We start from the raw sequence: 15432 nt of genomic DNA on the forward strand, positions 1-15432 counted from the left end.
GTGCATGTGGCAATGACCCAGCAATTCCATTCCTAGGCATATATTGGGGGAAGAAAACATATCTACAAAACCCTGCACAATAATATTCACAGCAGTATCATTCTTAATAGTCCCAATGTAGAACAATCAAATAACTCATGAATGGATAAATAAAATGGGCTATGTCCATACAATGGAATATTACTCAGCCAAAAAAGAAATGAAGTACTGCTACATGCTACAACATAAACAGACCAGGACAGCATTACACTACAAGAAGCATACCCAAGGACACATATTATGATTTTGTTCATAGGAAATATCCCAAACCCAGAATCATTCCTAAAAGACCCTCAGTCCCATTAATCATCACTCTCACTGTCTTCTTTTATCAGCCCCCAGTAACTACTAACCTACCTTTCATCTCTATAAATTTGCCTATTTTGAACAGTTCTTATAAATTATATAAGATGTGACACTTTTGTCACAGTACAGGAACAAAATAGTGGCTCCATAAATATTTGCTGAACCAGTGGAGAAGCAGTATAGAAAGAAAGAATATATGGTCTAGGAAAAGGTCACACAATTTTAGAGGTAGGAGAAATGTCATCTAGTCCAAATATCTAATTTTGTAGGTGAGGAAATCTAGATCCCCCAAAATCCTGGACTGATTCCGGATAGTCAGACATAGAGTGACAGAAGTGAGAATTAGAACACAAAAGGTTTGATTTACAATGTAGGAGTTTTTGTAGACTAACTCCTCAAAATAAAACTTCCCTTTTTCTTTCACTTCTCTAATATGATGCAGTGATCAGTACCTCCTTAGGTGTAGGGCTTCCTTACTTGCTTGTGTCTAAACATGGTTGAGACTTTTTCTGGTGTTTTAGGATGAATTTGTTTCAAGAAAAAGACCCAAATCCTTTCTCAATATAACCAGGCCCTTTCAACCTCTAGTATTTGGTTACTACTATGGTTTCTCCCTTTGAGCAGGTGTTTTGTGGTGATCTCCTACTAAAGTACAAGCTCTGCTTAATTTTGAAAGCTCACAAGCTGGCAGCCCCAGGAACAATGACTCTAGAGCTCACTCATTCTCGAAGAATAGCTCTGACATGTATTGTATCACCTTATTCTGATTCCATATCTAAAAACTAAAAAGATATTTCACAACTATAGACTTTAGGAACAGAACTCTTAAATGTCTTTGCTTATATAGTTGTTTGAATACTGGATCCACAAACATGTATTATTCACTCTTGTTTGATATGTTTTCTGTATGATGAGGATTAATGATCTTCTTGACAATAAATATTTCTGTGATCCTTTGAGGAAAAAAAAATTGACTCCAGCCTTACCTCACTCTATTTTATAATCATGGAACAATTACTATTTTACCCCTTCAGTTTGTGAATCCAGTACAAAGATTAACCAGCTGTTGCTTTTTTAATTGAGAAGTAAACCATCTTTCCCCCTCCATTCCAAGTGAAGCAAAACCCACAATCTCTTAAGTTTGTCCAAAAAAGTCATGCTTGATAGTATTAAAAAAAGAAATCATTAGTCTAAGAATTTCTATACATTTTCATCAAACTTCTAAAACCATAGTTTTCACAGGAAAATCTATCAACTGAACAATATCCAACAGATGAATTCTGAATTTCATCTAGATGACCTTTTTTACATATATATGATATGAAGGATAGCTTTGCTCAAAGGAAGTGCACATCAGAAAAAGTGGGTTCAAAAGATTCGTAAACCTAGAAGGGAACAGTGATTTCCTCTAGTATAAATCTGACCCCTTCATTTGAAAGAAGAGGAAAGTGAACTTAGCAAAGGAAGGACAGACTTCTCAAGAAATAGTTGTAGAACAAGAGAATGTCCCAGCCAGACAGAAAGGAAGGAAAGGGGAGGGGAAAAGAACCTCACACTAAAACTCACACCAGATACAAATATTAATTCAAAATGATCATGGATTAAAATGTAAAACATAAACCCATAAAGAAAAGGAAAGTAAAGCTCAGCAAGGGAACTTGGTTTGCCAGAGTTCACCCAGGGACTTTGACTTGTCACAGAGCTTGTTTCAATACATTATTATTCACCAGCTTAGCAAACTCCAATTGGCCCTGATCATTCTCTACTCAGGCTCATTCAGAGTAAATGGTTGCTATTCTGTTGACTGGATATTTGTTCATGCTCCTTTGGTCTTGAAAAATCTGTTTCATGCTACTTCAATTACTCATTCAGCCTTCACTAGGCAACTGCCCTGTCCAGCCATCTTGCAGGATTAGAAGCTGGAAGTCATGTTTCCCATCTCAAGGGACTCAGAATTCATCGGGGAGAGAGTGGAGTCTAACCCTAATGAGATTTAAACCCCTTCAGGGCAACAACCATTTTTCCTTCCTTTTCTCCAGGTGAGCACAGCCAGTGGAACTCTAGGCACACCTGGCACATTTTGGTGATTGGGCAGTCTTGAGGTCCAGTAGCAAAGTAGCATGTCCAAACTGCACAGCCCATGTGGGCTGATCACATCTACTCCAGTGGTTCTGCTGTTAGCCATTGTTCCAGAAGGTCATAATCAAGACAAGTCAGAGCACCAAGAGCAGAGCTCAAATTTCCCCTGGACTCACTCCCCTCTGCACTGCCAAGTGAAGAAACACAGACCTTAATCAATTTAGTCAATTAATTAACTCTTTTGTTGCTTGCAAATATTAACAAACTAACAGATGAAGTGATTCTGTTATTATTGCTAGCTAATGTATTCTACTAGGGAAATCTGAGGGCATTTCCTAGCTCATTCCCCTTTCCGTAGAGAATTTTATCAGAGTAGATCACAAGAGGATCAATAAACAGCAAATCAGTGTGTTAATGAAGTATTTTTAAAATATCAAGGTGTTCACCTAGATGCAATTCTACTTTGACTCTTGTTTTTAACATAGAATTTCTGGAAAAAAATAGAGAAAAAGCCTGCCCAATCAGAAACATTATATATATATATATATATCATACATAATATATATAAATTTGTTTTTGCTAGGTCATCTGTAAAACAGTGAGACTCAATTACAAATTTTTCTTTTCAGACATGGTTAAAATCAGTTCAAACCTCCTACAAATGCTGGGAAAAAAGAACCCTTGGACACCTCACCACTACCGCAGTGTAAGAGTTTCTATGTGGGAATAAAGCCCTGACAGCACTCATATTAGTCTTCTTTCTTGCAGCAATTAACTGAAGTATACAGTTGAGTTTATACTCCACATGCAAACTGTATCCAGGACACAAATAACAAAAGAACAAGAAGCAAACCATATAGCTCCTACAATATTTGAGAATTATAGAAACTTCCTAGGATAGAAACAAAAACATTGTGCTTTGTAAAACATCACCAAAGGTTGCACTAGGAGTTGTTGAGTTTGATGAGAAACCGTGGTAGTTTCTTAATTCTGTAGAGGTTGGCTCAAATCCCCAGTGTGATGGAGCTGTAAATGTCTAAGGAGGATGTCTGATGCAGCCCTCCTTCCACCTGTCTAAAACCACCAGAACCATGGGGTAAGAAGGAATGCATGTGACAACTTTGTGCTAGGACTTGCTGTGAGAGAGCCATCCAAAAGCAGCCCTCCCAAGTGAGCCAGAAGAATGTTGGTCATGCTATCTGCATCAATATCCATATGAACAGGAAGGCAGAAATGAAGGGTCTGAGGAGCAGGCATCCCCCAAAGCACCCCACTCTGCTCTTTCTTCTTCACCAAGGGAGCATTTGTACCAAGTCTGCAGCAGGTGTCCTTACACATGATTTTAACAGCACCCCAGTAGCAGACTATTCTCATCCTTCAACTAGCATTTAGTGAAGGACTACTGGGAGGTATGCAGAGTGCATGTGCTCATAAACAGGTCACATAGCCCATGAAGCTGATGACACAAGAAATCTCAGAGGCTATGCACTGAATATTTGTACACGTTTAAATTCATATGCTGGAATACCAAAACTTAGGAGATGGGTCCTTGGAGAGATGATTAACTCAGAATGGTAGAGTCCTTATGAAAGGGATAAGAGGACTTTGTTAAAGAACTCAAAGAGCTCTCTTTGCTTTTTTCTGCCACCTGAGGGGACGCCAAGAAGGCATCCTTCTGCAATCATAAAAGAGCCCTCAGCAGAACTCAGACACCCTAGCTTACTGGTCTTGAACTTCCCACACCCAGCCTGCATTACTTTGTTAGTTCGCCTAAAGCTACTTAGATACCAGATCATCAGATTAAAATCCTGTGTTATTACCAGGACATGCCAAGTATGATAATATCAATTTTAACCAAGTGAAGATATGTTTGAAGTCATTGACTGTGATACTTCGACAAGTTGTAGGAGAGCTGTGAAAGACTAGAATCCCCAGAAATTCTTCTTATTTCAATGTCTGAGGGGCCCTGACATATGAATTGAATCGTGCAGGTGACAGGGTGCAAAAACAAACTCCTCTGGAAAGGATCACCCCTGCCAGCATCTCTACTGATCAGCACAGGAAAGCAACACATCCCTTTTCAATGGGAAGCGGCACCCACACACATACACCCATGCACGCCTTCCTCAAAACCCAGATCCATGGTCAGCAATGATGGGAGGTGAGAAAGCAATGCTCCTGCCTCCCTAAGTCCTGGCCACAACCAGTTGGAAGTGTTATCAAATACTGTTTAACCACAATAGTTCTCTTTGACAATTAGCAACTAGAACACTGTGAGAAATGCCAATGACAAGTAACACAGAAAAATATGGGGTCAGAACTTCTGATTGGGGGTAGAGACAATGCTGGGGAAGGAGAGTTGCCAACCACATATCTGGGAAATAGGCCACCTGGTTTTAAAGCCTCAGACACTACAACTGCTTGGGGGATGTAGACCAACTAAAGGAAATGGACCAGACTGTTCACAAGAAGGAGTCAGTGGCCAGGGCCACCAGGAGCTGCACTCACTTAAAGCCAAATTAGGAAAACATTCTGCAAAGTGAGAGAAGGCTTGGAAGGAAACCTCACTGCAATCAACAATGTTCTGTTCTTTGAGCTATTTCCTTATCAGCTTGGAAGGAAAAATAATTAACATAAACAGTAGCCACCAGACTTGGCTGGGAAACTAGAGCACAGGATTTGCAGTCCAAAGATTCAAGTTCAAGCCCCAGTTTTCCTCCACTATTCGCAGATACAGAATAAATCAGTGGGAACCCTCTGAGCCTTAGATTTCTCATCCATAACACTATCCAGCAGATAGATGCATGGCAGGGCTGTTAACAGACCCAAGTGCCCAATGGGCATAGAAATAAAGCCTTAACTTCCTTATTATTCTTAATTGTTTGATTTTTGGCAATTAGGTGTTACTCAAAGACTCAGAGGAAATAACTGTGAGAGGCCAAACTAGCAAGTGCATGTGTCTTTCTCCCCTGCTGCCCGTGCATATTGCTTGAAGTAATCTTGAGCATTCTTTCTTATGCCTCAGATCTATATTTTCACAGGGGTTTGCCCAGTTCGTGTAAGTGGATTTGGGGATTTAAAACAGATGTTTATAATATGTAGCATAAATATCTACTTAATCAGTCATTTAACAAAGATATCAAGGATTTGATGTGTCAGAAATTACCCACATTAATTCACTTAACCTTTTCTCTTCACACTCCTACTATCTGCTATCAATGTTTGCTCTGTGCCAGGCACTTCTCTATGAGCTACAAATGTCCAATAAAATAATCAATGTCCCTAGGAATTAAATCTAATTTTAATACAACTCATACTCAAGAGTGTTTGAACATACATTAGATATGAGGCATTGCACTATTTTATTTTCTCAACACACTCTTGAAAAGTTCATGTGGGTTGTCCCATAGCACAATTGAAGAGACTAAACCACACTGTGGTTCTGTGCTGGCCACCATCACCTAGCTCAGCACTGGCATGTGCTCTCAGGCTGCCTTGACTGTCAACATGAGAACACAGCATGCCACAGGTGAGCATTTCTATCCACATATGTCTTCTGTGTCTTACAAAATAGGTGCTGATTTACATCACCTTGTCTGCCCTGGGAGATTTAGATTAAGTCTGCCTTCTCTAAGATTTTATCACTTCCTGATTGATTATACTACTTAGTTTTGATTTCCATTCTTAAACTAGAACTTTACCTTATTCTCAACTCACAAAAGATTTATTTTCTCTTCTTGCACCCAGCAGACATGGAGTCTGGTCCTATTTTGTGATATTATTTATCCCTTCAATTATTCTGGCTCCCCTGTCCATCTATCTAGAGCATTTGAGCATTACAGATTCTAATGGAAGTTTATAGTGATGGACAAGGCAGAATGGAGCAGCACAAAAATAAAGTCAGAAATAGAGAAGAAAAGAGAGACTGCAGAAGGTAGAGAGAGAGAGAGAGAGAGAGAGAGAGAAGTGTGTCTCTATTCCATACAGAACTAGATTTCCCATGGGCAACAATGTTGTGCAGACCTCTCCTATCATTTCATAACTGCCTATCTCAAAATTTATACTTATTACTTATGCAGTCAGAATATAGGTAGAAGACTTTGTTCGACTTTCTCTATTTAAACCAGATTCCATGGTCTTTGCCTTTCATTTTCAAAATGGTTCATCAAAGCATTTTGAAAAACATATGAATATCTATTTTAAAGTAGAAATCTACTAAGGGCAAAGCACCAATAATAAGTAGTATTGAAGTATAATTTGAGTTGTTCTCACTCTAGTGATGTAGCTACTAATTACCTGAGAATCCAGTGTCTTGTCCAAGATCAAGAGCCAGGAAGAGGCAGAGGTAGAGACTGAGCCACATTTTCCTACCTCAGCTCAGATCTCCTGATGGTTCCTCCTCTACACTAGGATGGCCTAGCCACAGTGTGTGATAAACAGAATGAATAGCACAAATCCACTAAGACATGCTAAGTGAAATCAAAAGTCAATGATAATAGCTAAAAACTATGAAACAACTAGGTGTAAATTTAACGAACAGGTACAGGATTTGTAGACTGAAAACCACAAAATGCTGGTCAAATAAATAAATCACCTTTAAAATAATTTCAAGGGATGGGGTACAGCTTAGGGGTACAGAACTTGTCTAGCATGTGTGAGGCCCTGAGTTCAATCCCTAGCAGTATAAAAAAATTTTTAAAAATAAGGAAATTCAAGGATTGGGAACATTTGAAGCTCGGCTGAATCCCTTGTGTCACACCACGTTTCTTGCTTTATTCACCATGTCTAATTTGAATTCTCCTAAATTTTCATTTTGAGCCCTGATGAATCTTTTGATGATTAGTCATGTACCTAACAGTCTACTTAACACTGTTTAGTAAACCTGCCAAGTTTATTCTTCCTGAATCAGAGGCACTGTATAGTTAAAATCAGAGATTTTTAAAGCCAGATTTTGTGGTTAAAACTTATATGTCATTTTGAAGACTTGGGAAAATAGACAGCATACTTATTTCTTTATGTTAGTATATTTGCAAAATGAGAAAATAATTGTGCTTAACATAGCATTTTTTGTGAAGATTAAGCAAGCTATTATGCAAAAATCAGTTTAAAACTTCTGTGACTCTAGTAATATTTATAATAGTATCACTACTATTCATGTCATCACTATTTCCTTATGGTTTAGGACATAACTTTAGAGTCATACTGAGCACTACTGGGTCTCTGCACCACAACATTCAATTCATGGACATATGTTTCAAAATATAACCTAATTTACAAATTTTAACTAACTCCACCTCACTATCTTTTACCTCAAACCTGGACAATTGCAATTTGCCCTCATTAAGTCTCCTGCTTCTATCCTTGCCCTATAACTTTTTATTCTACACATTAGCTCTCTCTTTGGAAATGTAAACCATTCACTTTTAAACCTCCCTTTTTTGACATGGGTCATGTAGTCTCTACCACGTTCCCTCAACCACCTGCAACCTTATACGGGGTCTTCAGGAGTCAAGGATCATTAAACTTGCTGTTCTTTTCCTGATAAAAGGAAAATAAGTTGTTTTCTCCTGAACTCACACCAAATAAATCTCTAATTCTCCAGATACAAACTGTATATCCTACATTCAAACTCAATTCTGACACTACCAAGAGTTAATACAGACCCCACAGATCAGTGGCTCAGTCATACCATCCTGTCCATCACTTCAGATGATACTCACAAGTAGCTGTCTCCAAGTTAGCCACACTTTTGTTCAATTTACCTACCCCTTGGAGTTTCCCATGACAACCTTACTGTGTTCCATAATGTGCTGTCACATCTCACAGTGGGGGAACACTTGACTTACTGTTGCAAGTGTATTATAAAGAAAACAACCCAAAAACAGTAAATGTATTTTTAATTTATAAAGGCCTAAAAGTAAGTTGGGTTTCATTTTCTTTCTAAAACCATACAAAGTAGGTAATTCCATATACATTTTAATAACATGTCTGAACTCAGTAGGTATGTGGTACAAGGACACATAGTTGGTAAATAATGAATTCAAATTTCAAATGAAAGGGAAGCATAGAACACAGTGTGTCATCAGGTGGACATAGCTTTCACATCCTTTCTGAGCACTCTACCTTCCCAGAACTTCCATGTGCTCACAAACCCAGAAGCTCTTCCTAATTCTATCACTTAGGATTTAATAGAGTTTCCATTGTAAAGACACAATTAAATAAACTTCCTGGCCATTGATGATTGTACTTAGTTTCTGGTCCATCTCTTCCCCACAAATCAGGGGGTATGGCTGAAAGATTTAGTCCTCTAATTTCATAGTTGTTCTGTCATCCAGCTCCCATGCTAATCCACCTAAGGCCCTTCTATCACAAGATACCTATCTATTTGTTATAAACAGATTCTATAACTCTGGAGAATCCAAGGGAACTAGAAGCTCTTGTGTTAGAAACCAAGAATTAAGAGCAAACAAAAGATGCTACAATCAGCTCATTACTCAGAAAATTAGAAAGGTTTTAGCAGCACTGTGTCCGGAACTGAAAGCAAAGCTAATTATATATAATTCTTATTATATATTCTTATTCGCACCCATGTGTTCTTCCAAGACTATCACTGATCTTCCCATTTCAGATATTCTGGTCTCTACTTAAGTGGCCCCCCACCTTGGTCACACTCCCACTTACTGTGCTACATGAAACACCTTACCTGCATCCAAGTGCACCATTTAATTTCCTTGGTGGCTACTTTATCATCTATTTTTTAATTGCTGATCTTTCCCCACTAGAAGATCATTTCTATCAAAGGTAAGTTATAGTATATAGTATCTAATCCTCTGGCTCCAATGTCTAGAAGAGTGTTAATATGTATTGGGTTCTCAGTAAATGTATTTTTAATTTATAAAGGCATAAAAGTAAGTTGGGTTTCATTTTCTTTCTAAAACCATACAAAGTAGGTAATTCCATATACATTTTAATAACATGTCTGAACTCAGTAAGTATCTGGTTCAAGGACTCATAGTTGGTAAATAATGAATTCAAATTAATTACAAATATTAATTTCTCTGCCACCTACTCAAGCAATATTTTGCTCTTGTCATTGAAGGATGAAGAAGATTTACATGTACAGAAATAAGCTTAGAACTACTAAAGTAAGGATAAATATAAATTCTAAAATCCATGGCGATTTTTTCTATTCACAGAAAAAAATGAATTTATTTCTTTATGTGTATATATATATATACACATAAAGAAATACTAAAGCTTTAAGCTCTTTGAATTATTAATTCAGCCCTCATAACAAACATATTAGCTTTAGTAATATTACCGTTCTATTTTACATATGAGGAAATTGAACACTGATTCTTTTAAGTATCTTGCTCAAAGATTCCTAGGGTGATCCCATGATGAAATATGCTACAACAGTACAGAAAAAAAGAGCCAAGAAACATATTCACAAATACTTGATATATCACAGATGGCACAGCAGATCAGTATATAAAGCAATTTTTTTAGGTTGGGGGGGGCAATACTGGGGATTGAACTCATGGATGCTCTAACACTGAGTTAAATTCCCAGGAATTTTTTTTAAGACAAGATCCAACTAAATTGCCCTGGCTCATCTTGAACTTAAAAATATCCACCTCAGCCTTGAAAGTCACTGGGATTACAGGTGAGCACCACCACACCTGGTCAAAGGTGTACTTTTCAGTGAATGTTGCTAGACAACTGGTTATCTGTGTGGAGGAAAAATGAAACAGACCTCTACTTCCACTAAACAAAAATTGAAACTAAGTGGAATAAGATCAAAAAATACACAAACCATAAACAAGAAGTATTGATAAATTTTAGCATGTTAAAATCTTCATTCAAGGAACTACCTTTTTTTAAAAAAAAAGGAAAAAAACACAAATTAGAAGATATTTGAAACTCACATAAAACAAACAAAGTAGTAAAAAAAACAAATGCCTGAACAACACCTGTAAATTAATGAGGATATGAAAAGGTACATGATCTAATAGAAAATGTGCAAAAGACCTGACTGCATACTTCAAAAAAGAGGAAATACAAAAGATTTTAAGTCATGAGTAACCAGAGAAATGCAAATGAAAACCACAATAAGATACCACTCATTAAATACCCTTGAGATTGACAAAAAATAAAAACTCTACAACAGCAAGTGGGTGGTGAAGATGTAGAGCAACAGGAACTCATACTCTTCATGATGGTGCAAATTGGTACAACCACTTTGGAAAACAGTTGGTAGCATCTAGTACTACTGAAGATAGGAATAGTCTGTGACTCAGCAATTTCACTACTAGATTCATCATCAATTCTAAAAATACAAGTAGCTGTATACCAGGACACATACAAAAAATGTTTATATCTACACTGTAACAGTCCAAAGCTCCAAAAACGGTCATCTGTGACTGAATAACTTGTGGCATATTCATAAAATGGACTTCAATACAGCAAAGAAGATAAACCACACTCAATTGAGGAATCTCACAGACATTTAAAAAATGAAGCAAAACTCAAAAAATGCATAATAAAAACTAAGACCAGCATGTGACAAGTTCAAGTAAATTTAGGAAGGCATACATATGGGGTAGAAGTATAGATAAGCAAGGAAACTACCCCAAAGTCAAGAGAATGGTTACCTATGTGGAGACAGATGGATGTAACTGGGAAAGGACATGGGTGGTGTCAACATTGCTAGTAATATTCTAATTCTTACCTGGGTGAAGATTATAACACTGTTTGCTTTATAGTTGCTCCTGTGCAGGTTTTTATACATTTTTAAATATGTACTTTAAAATAATAATAGGAATACAAGGGCTCTTCATTATGAAAGTATTTGTTATCCAGCTAGGTGCAATGGCATATGCCCACAATCCTAGAAGCCAGGGAGGCTGAGGCAGGAGGATGACACGTTAGCAAACTTGCAAGGTTCTGTCTTAAAATAAAAATCAAAAAATTCGGGGTGTGGGTCTGTGGTAAATCTCCCCTGGGTGCAATTCCCAGTACTAGAAGAATTTTTCTGATCCCAATGCCAGCAACTCTAAGGTGGCTTAGGGAGCAAAAGCCATCATGAAAGGACATTTACTAATGTGCTGATCACTAAATGCTAATCACACAAAACTTCTCAACTTGATTAACAACAGAACTTTCTCTTGCTTGTTGTAAGAATCCATACTACAAATACATTTGCAAGTTCATTCCTTCAACAAATATTTACCACCTTCTATGGCTTGTCAAACACTGTTCTCAGGGTACCAGCAAGGTCCAAAGTAAAAGGCCAGACAGAGAACCTGAGAACTTTCATTTTCACCCCCATTTGGCCTTGGCCTTCTTACTCTCCTACCAAGTTTTACACACCTAGAACCTAAAAGCAGCATTCCAAGGCTCACATCAAGTCATTATCAAAAACCATTACCCTAGGGAGGAATCATCCCTTGGATACATTTGATAAAATCATGATCTCCTGTTTTTAAGTAGGCAGAGATCCCCTTATCAAGAACTCTCAGTCAAGGCACTAGTTTTAACAATGGTGACGATTTTTACACTGCCCAAAGTGGGGTTAAAAACTTTCAAGGATTGCTTTGCCTGGGATTTAGAGACCAGAGGCTTGCGATATTTTAGAAATTATATACTAGATTTTGCATGTACTATAGGTTTTCTCAGGTTAAAGTCCATACCTTCATGGGATTCTCAAAGTTGGTCAACTAAAAAGAACAGCTGTGAATAAGAACAGCTCCCAACAGTTGAATAGTTCAGCTTTTGAGGGACAAGTCCAGGTAGTCACTGCTAGGTCATCTGAATTGAAACCCAGCTGTCCTGAACCCTAGGCCTGTGCTCTCAATGCCCGAGTTCTTTGAAGGCTTCACCTAGAGTGGAGAACTGGTGGCCCTGGTGAGCCTCAATGACCAGACACAGGAAACAGATGAGCTGCCTATCTTTCTAGCAATTGGGCTTAAAAAAACTCCTGGCTGAACACTTCCTCTGGGCCATACTCTGCTTCCTATTCTATTTCTGGGTGAAATTTGCTTTCTGCATTGGAATATTACTTAACACTAAAAAATAACAAGATCATAGCATTTGCAGGCAAATGGATGGCATTAGAGCAGATTATGCTAAGTGAAGTTAGCCAATCCCTAAAAAAGAAATGCCAAATGTCTTCTCTGATATAAGGGGGATGACTCAAAATGGGATAGGGAGGAAGAGCATGAGAAGAATACTACCACAAAATAGGGAAGACAGGTGGGAGGGGAAAGAGGGAGAAGGGGAGTTGCATGGAAGATGGAAGGAGAACCTCATTGTTATACAGAATACATATATGATGTTGTGATGAGAAAAAGAAAAAAAGTGTCTCACATTAGATTGGACAAAGAGGAAGATTGGGAGAGGAGGGGAAAAGTAGGGGGGATAGGAAGGGCAGAAGAATGGAATACACAATATGATTGATGTATGTATATTCCATGTATGTTATTATGTCAAAATACATTCTGCTGTCATGTATGACTAAAAAAATAAAAATAAATTGTATGGTATAAATTAAAAAAAAAAAACCTGGTGAAAGAATGGACAAAAGACCAGAATAGGCACATTTCAAAACAAGACATACAAATGGCCAACACACATGTAGAAAAAATGCTCAACATTACTAATCATCAGGGAATGCAGGTCAAAGCCACATGAGGTATCATCTAACTCCAGTAAGAAGGGCCATGATCAAATTTGTGAAGTAGGTCACCCTTGCACACTGCTAGTGGGAATGTCAACTTCTCCAGCCTACCATAGGAGACAGAGGGGAAGTTTCTGAGAACTAAGAGCAGGTCTGCCCTATGATCCAATGACCCCACTCTGGGTATATACATAAAGGAAACAAAATCAGTTCATCAAAGAAGTAGCTCTCCTCCTGTGTTTAATACAGCACCTTTCACAATAGACAAGATATGGCATCAACCTACAAGTCCAAGAGATGAATGCACAAAAAGTGGTATACACACAATTAATGATATTCAGTATAAAAAGAAGGAAATCTGGTCATTTATGATATCATGGGTGAACATGGAGGATAGTGCATCAAATGAAATAAGTCAGGCACACAAAGAAAAGCACCATATAATCCTCACTCATGTGTGTAACCTAAAAACATTAATCTCAAGAGTGGAAAGTCAGAGAGTGTTTACCACAGGTGGCCTGGTTAGAAACAATGAGGAGCCTCTTGGGGTGTTAGTTAAATGTCACATAATTACAATCAGGCAGAAGCAATAAGTTCCAGAATCTAATGTATAACACTGCAAGTACAGATAATGGTGCATATTACATTCTTTAAAAAATGTGGATATTAAGTGTTCACCACAAACACAACTATTTAGGTAATGAATGCTATGGATGTATATTTTTAGACATGTTGTATCCAATAAGTATATATTTCTATATATTAATTTACCATTTTATCTAAAGAGCTAAGTTATTTTATTTGAAAATGAATATGGCTCAGAAAAGCTGTTTCTTAGTGTAGCATCCCAGGATTTCCTGTAGCACTTAAAACAAGAAAGTCTAGGCTCCATGTAAAAAAACAAACAAACAAACAAAACACACTTGCTTCATGATTAAGAAAGCCTCCCTAGACAAAGATTATCTTAGAAGCAAGAGGAGGATGCAAGATGAATTAAGGACAAAAATTCAAGGAAGGGAGTAAGATGGGATCTTTCTATAGACATTCAGACACCAAGTAATGACAACTTGGTCTAACACAATGGATGGAAGGAAAAATGAGGAATTCCATTGAACAAGGGGAAGGAATCAAGTTAGAAGAAATAGAACACGTACTTAGATTATGATTGGGGATGAAAATCATGATTACTATAAGCCATATTACATTACATTTCTATATCCTTTCTCTTTTAAAAATAATATCCAGTTCTCAAGTCTGAGAACATTAGCATAAGATGGTGATATTAAGGTTATAGCTAAATCCTGACAGTGTGTATTTAACTAACTATAAAGGTACATTGGCATTTGTTGGCTAGTTTAGGGAAACATGGGCAGCATATTGAATTTTAAAGTACTTGTAAATGCAGATTTAGAACTAAAAACAGAAGACAAACAAAGTAGATACCATCTGTGTATGTCATATGATATGCTTCTATAACACGATTATATGTAAGATTGGGTTTTCATTTACTTTGTACCTAGAAAATAAGTCTATCATCTATTCTAAAGAGGCAAAGAACAGTGAAATACAACATAACACTTCATGCGTGAATAAAATGCAAAACGGGCTATGATATAAACACCAACATGTGCATTTTAATTATTTTTAAAAGTAATCTGTAGATCAAGTTTTCCTTCTAATGAGCTTAGGTGTCACCATTCATATTTTAGAAGTAAAAAGCTAAATAGACCAACTGAAAAAAAATGAATGATCATTCTGGGGTCTCTAAGAGAGGTAAAGACCCAGGGAAAATGGCTAAAACAGGTAGCACAGGAGTTAGGCCTTACCTGAGCACCCCCGAGCAGGCAGCCCAGGAAAAGAAAACAGACACCAAATGTAATTGACAATTTATTGAAATTGCTGAAGGCTCAGTGTGGACATCTGTGAGAAATTAAAAACAAAATGTATATGCAAGCTCAGGGAGGACCTCATAATTTTGAAAGATTGAGTTCTAGATGAACCAGATTTTCATAAAAATACCAGAGAAAAACTCCTTTATGGCTCCAGAAAGAGGGAGAAAGAAGAATCCTTCTGAAATATTCTATAGCATTCTTCTTCCCAGCAAGACTGGCCTGCAGGAGAAACCAGTTATCAGAGCCTGATCTGTGGGGAATTAGCAGTTACCCTGCATAAGATAAGGGAAATAGCAACTCTAGCACACTCTAGCCATTCATTCCTACCTAACCAAAGGGAAGAGAAAAGAACTTAAGCACCTGTGAAATTCACAGTCCACAGGCACAACCTCCCCGGAGATTGAGACCTAATTATGGGAGTCTAGTTTCCCTTCACCT

The sequence above is a fragment of the Callospermophilus lateralis genome, chromosome 1, assembly GCF_048772815.1.
Source record: "Callospermophilus lateralis isolate mCalLat2 chromosome 1, mCalLat2.hap1, whole genome shotgun sequence".
NCBI classification, from domain to species: Eukaryota; Metazoa; Chordata; class Mammalia; order Rodentia; family Sciuridae; genus Callospermophilus; species Callospermophilus lateralis.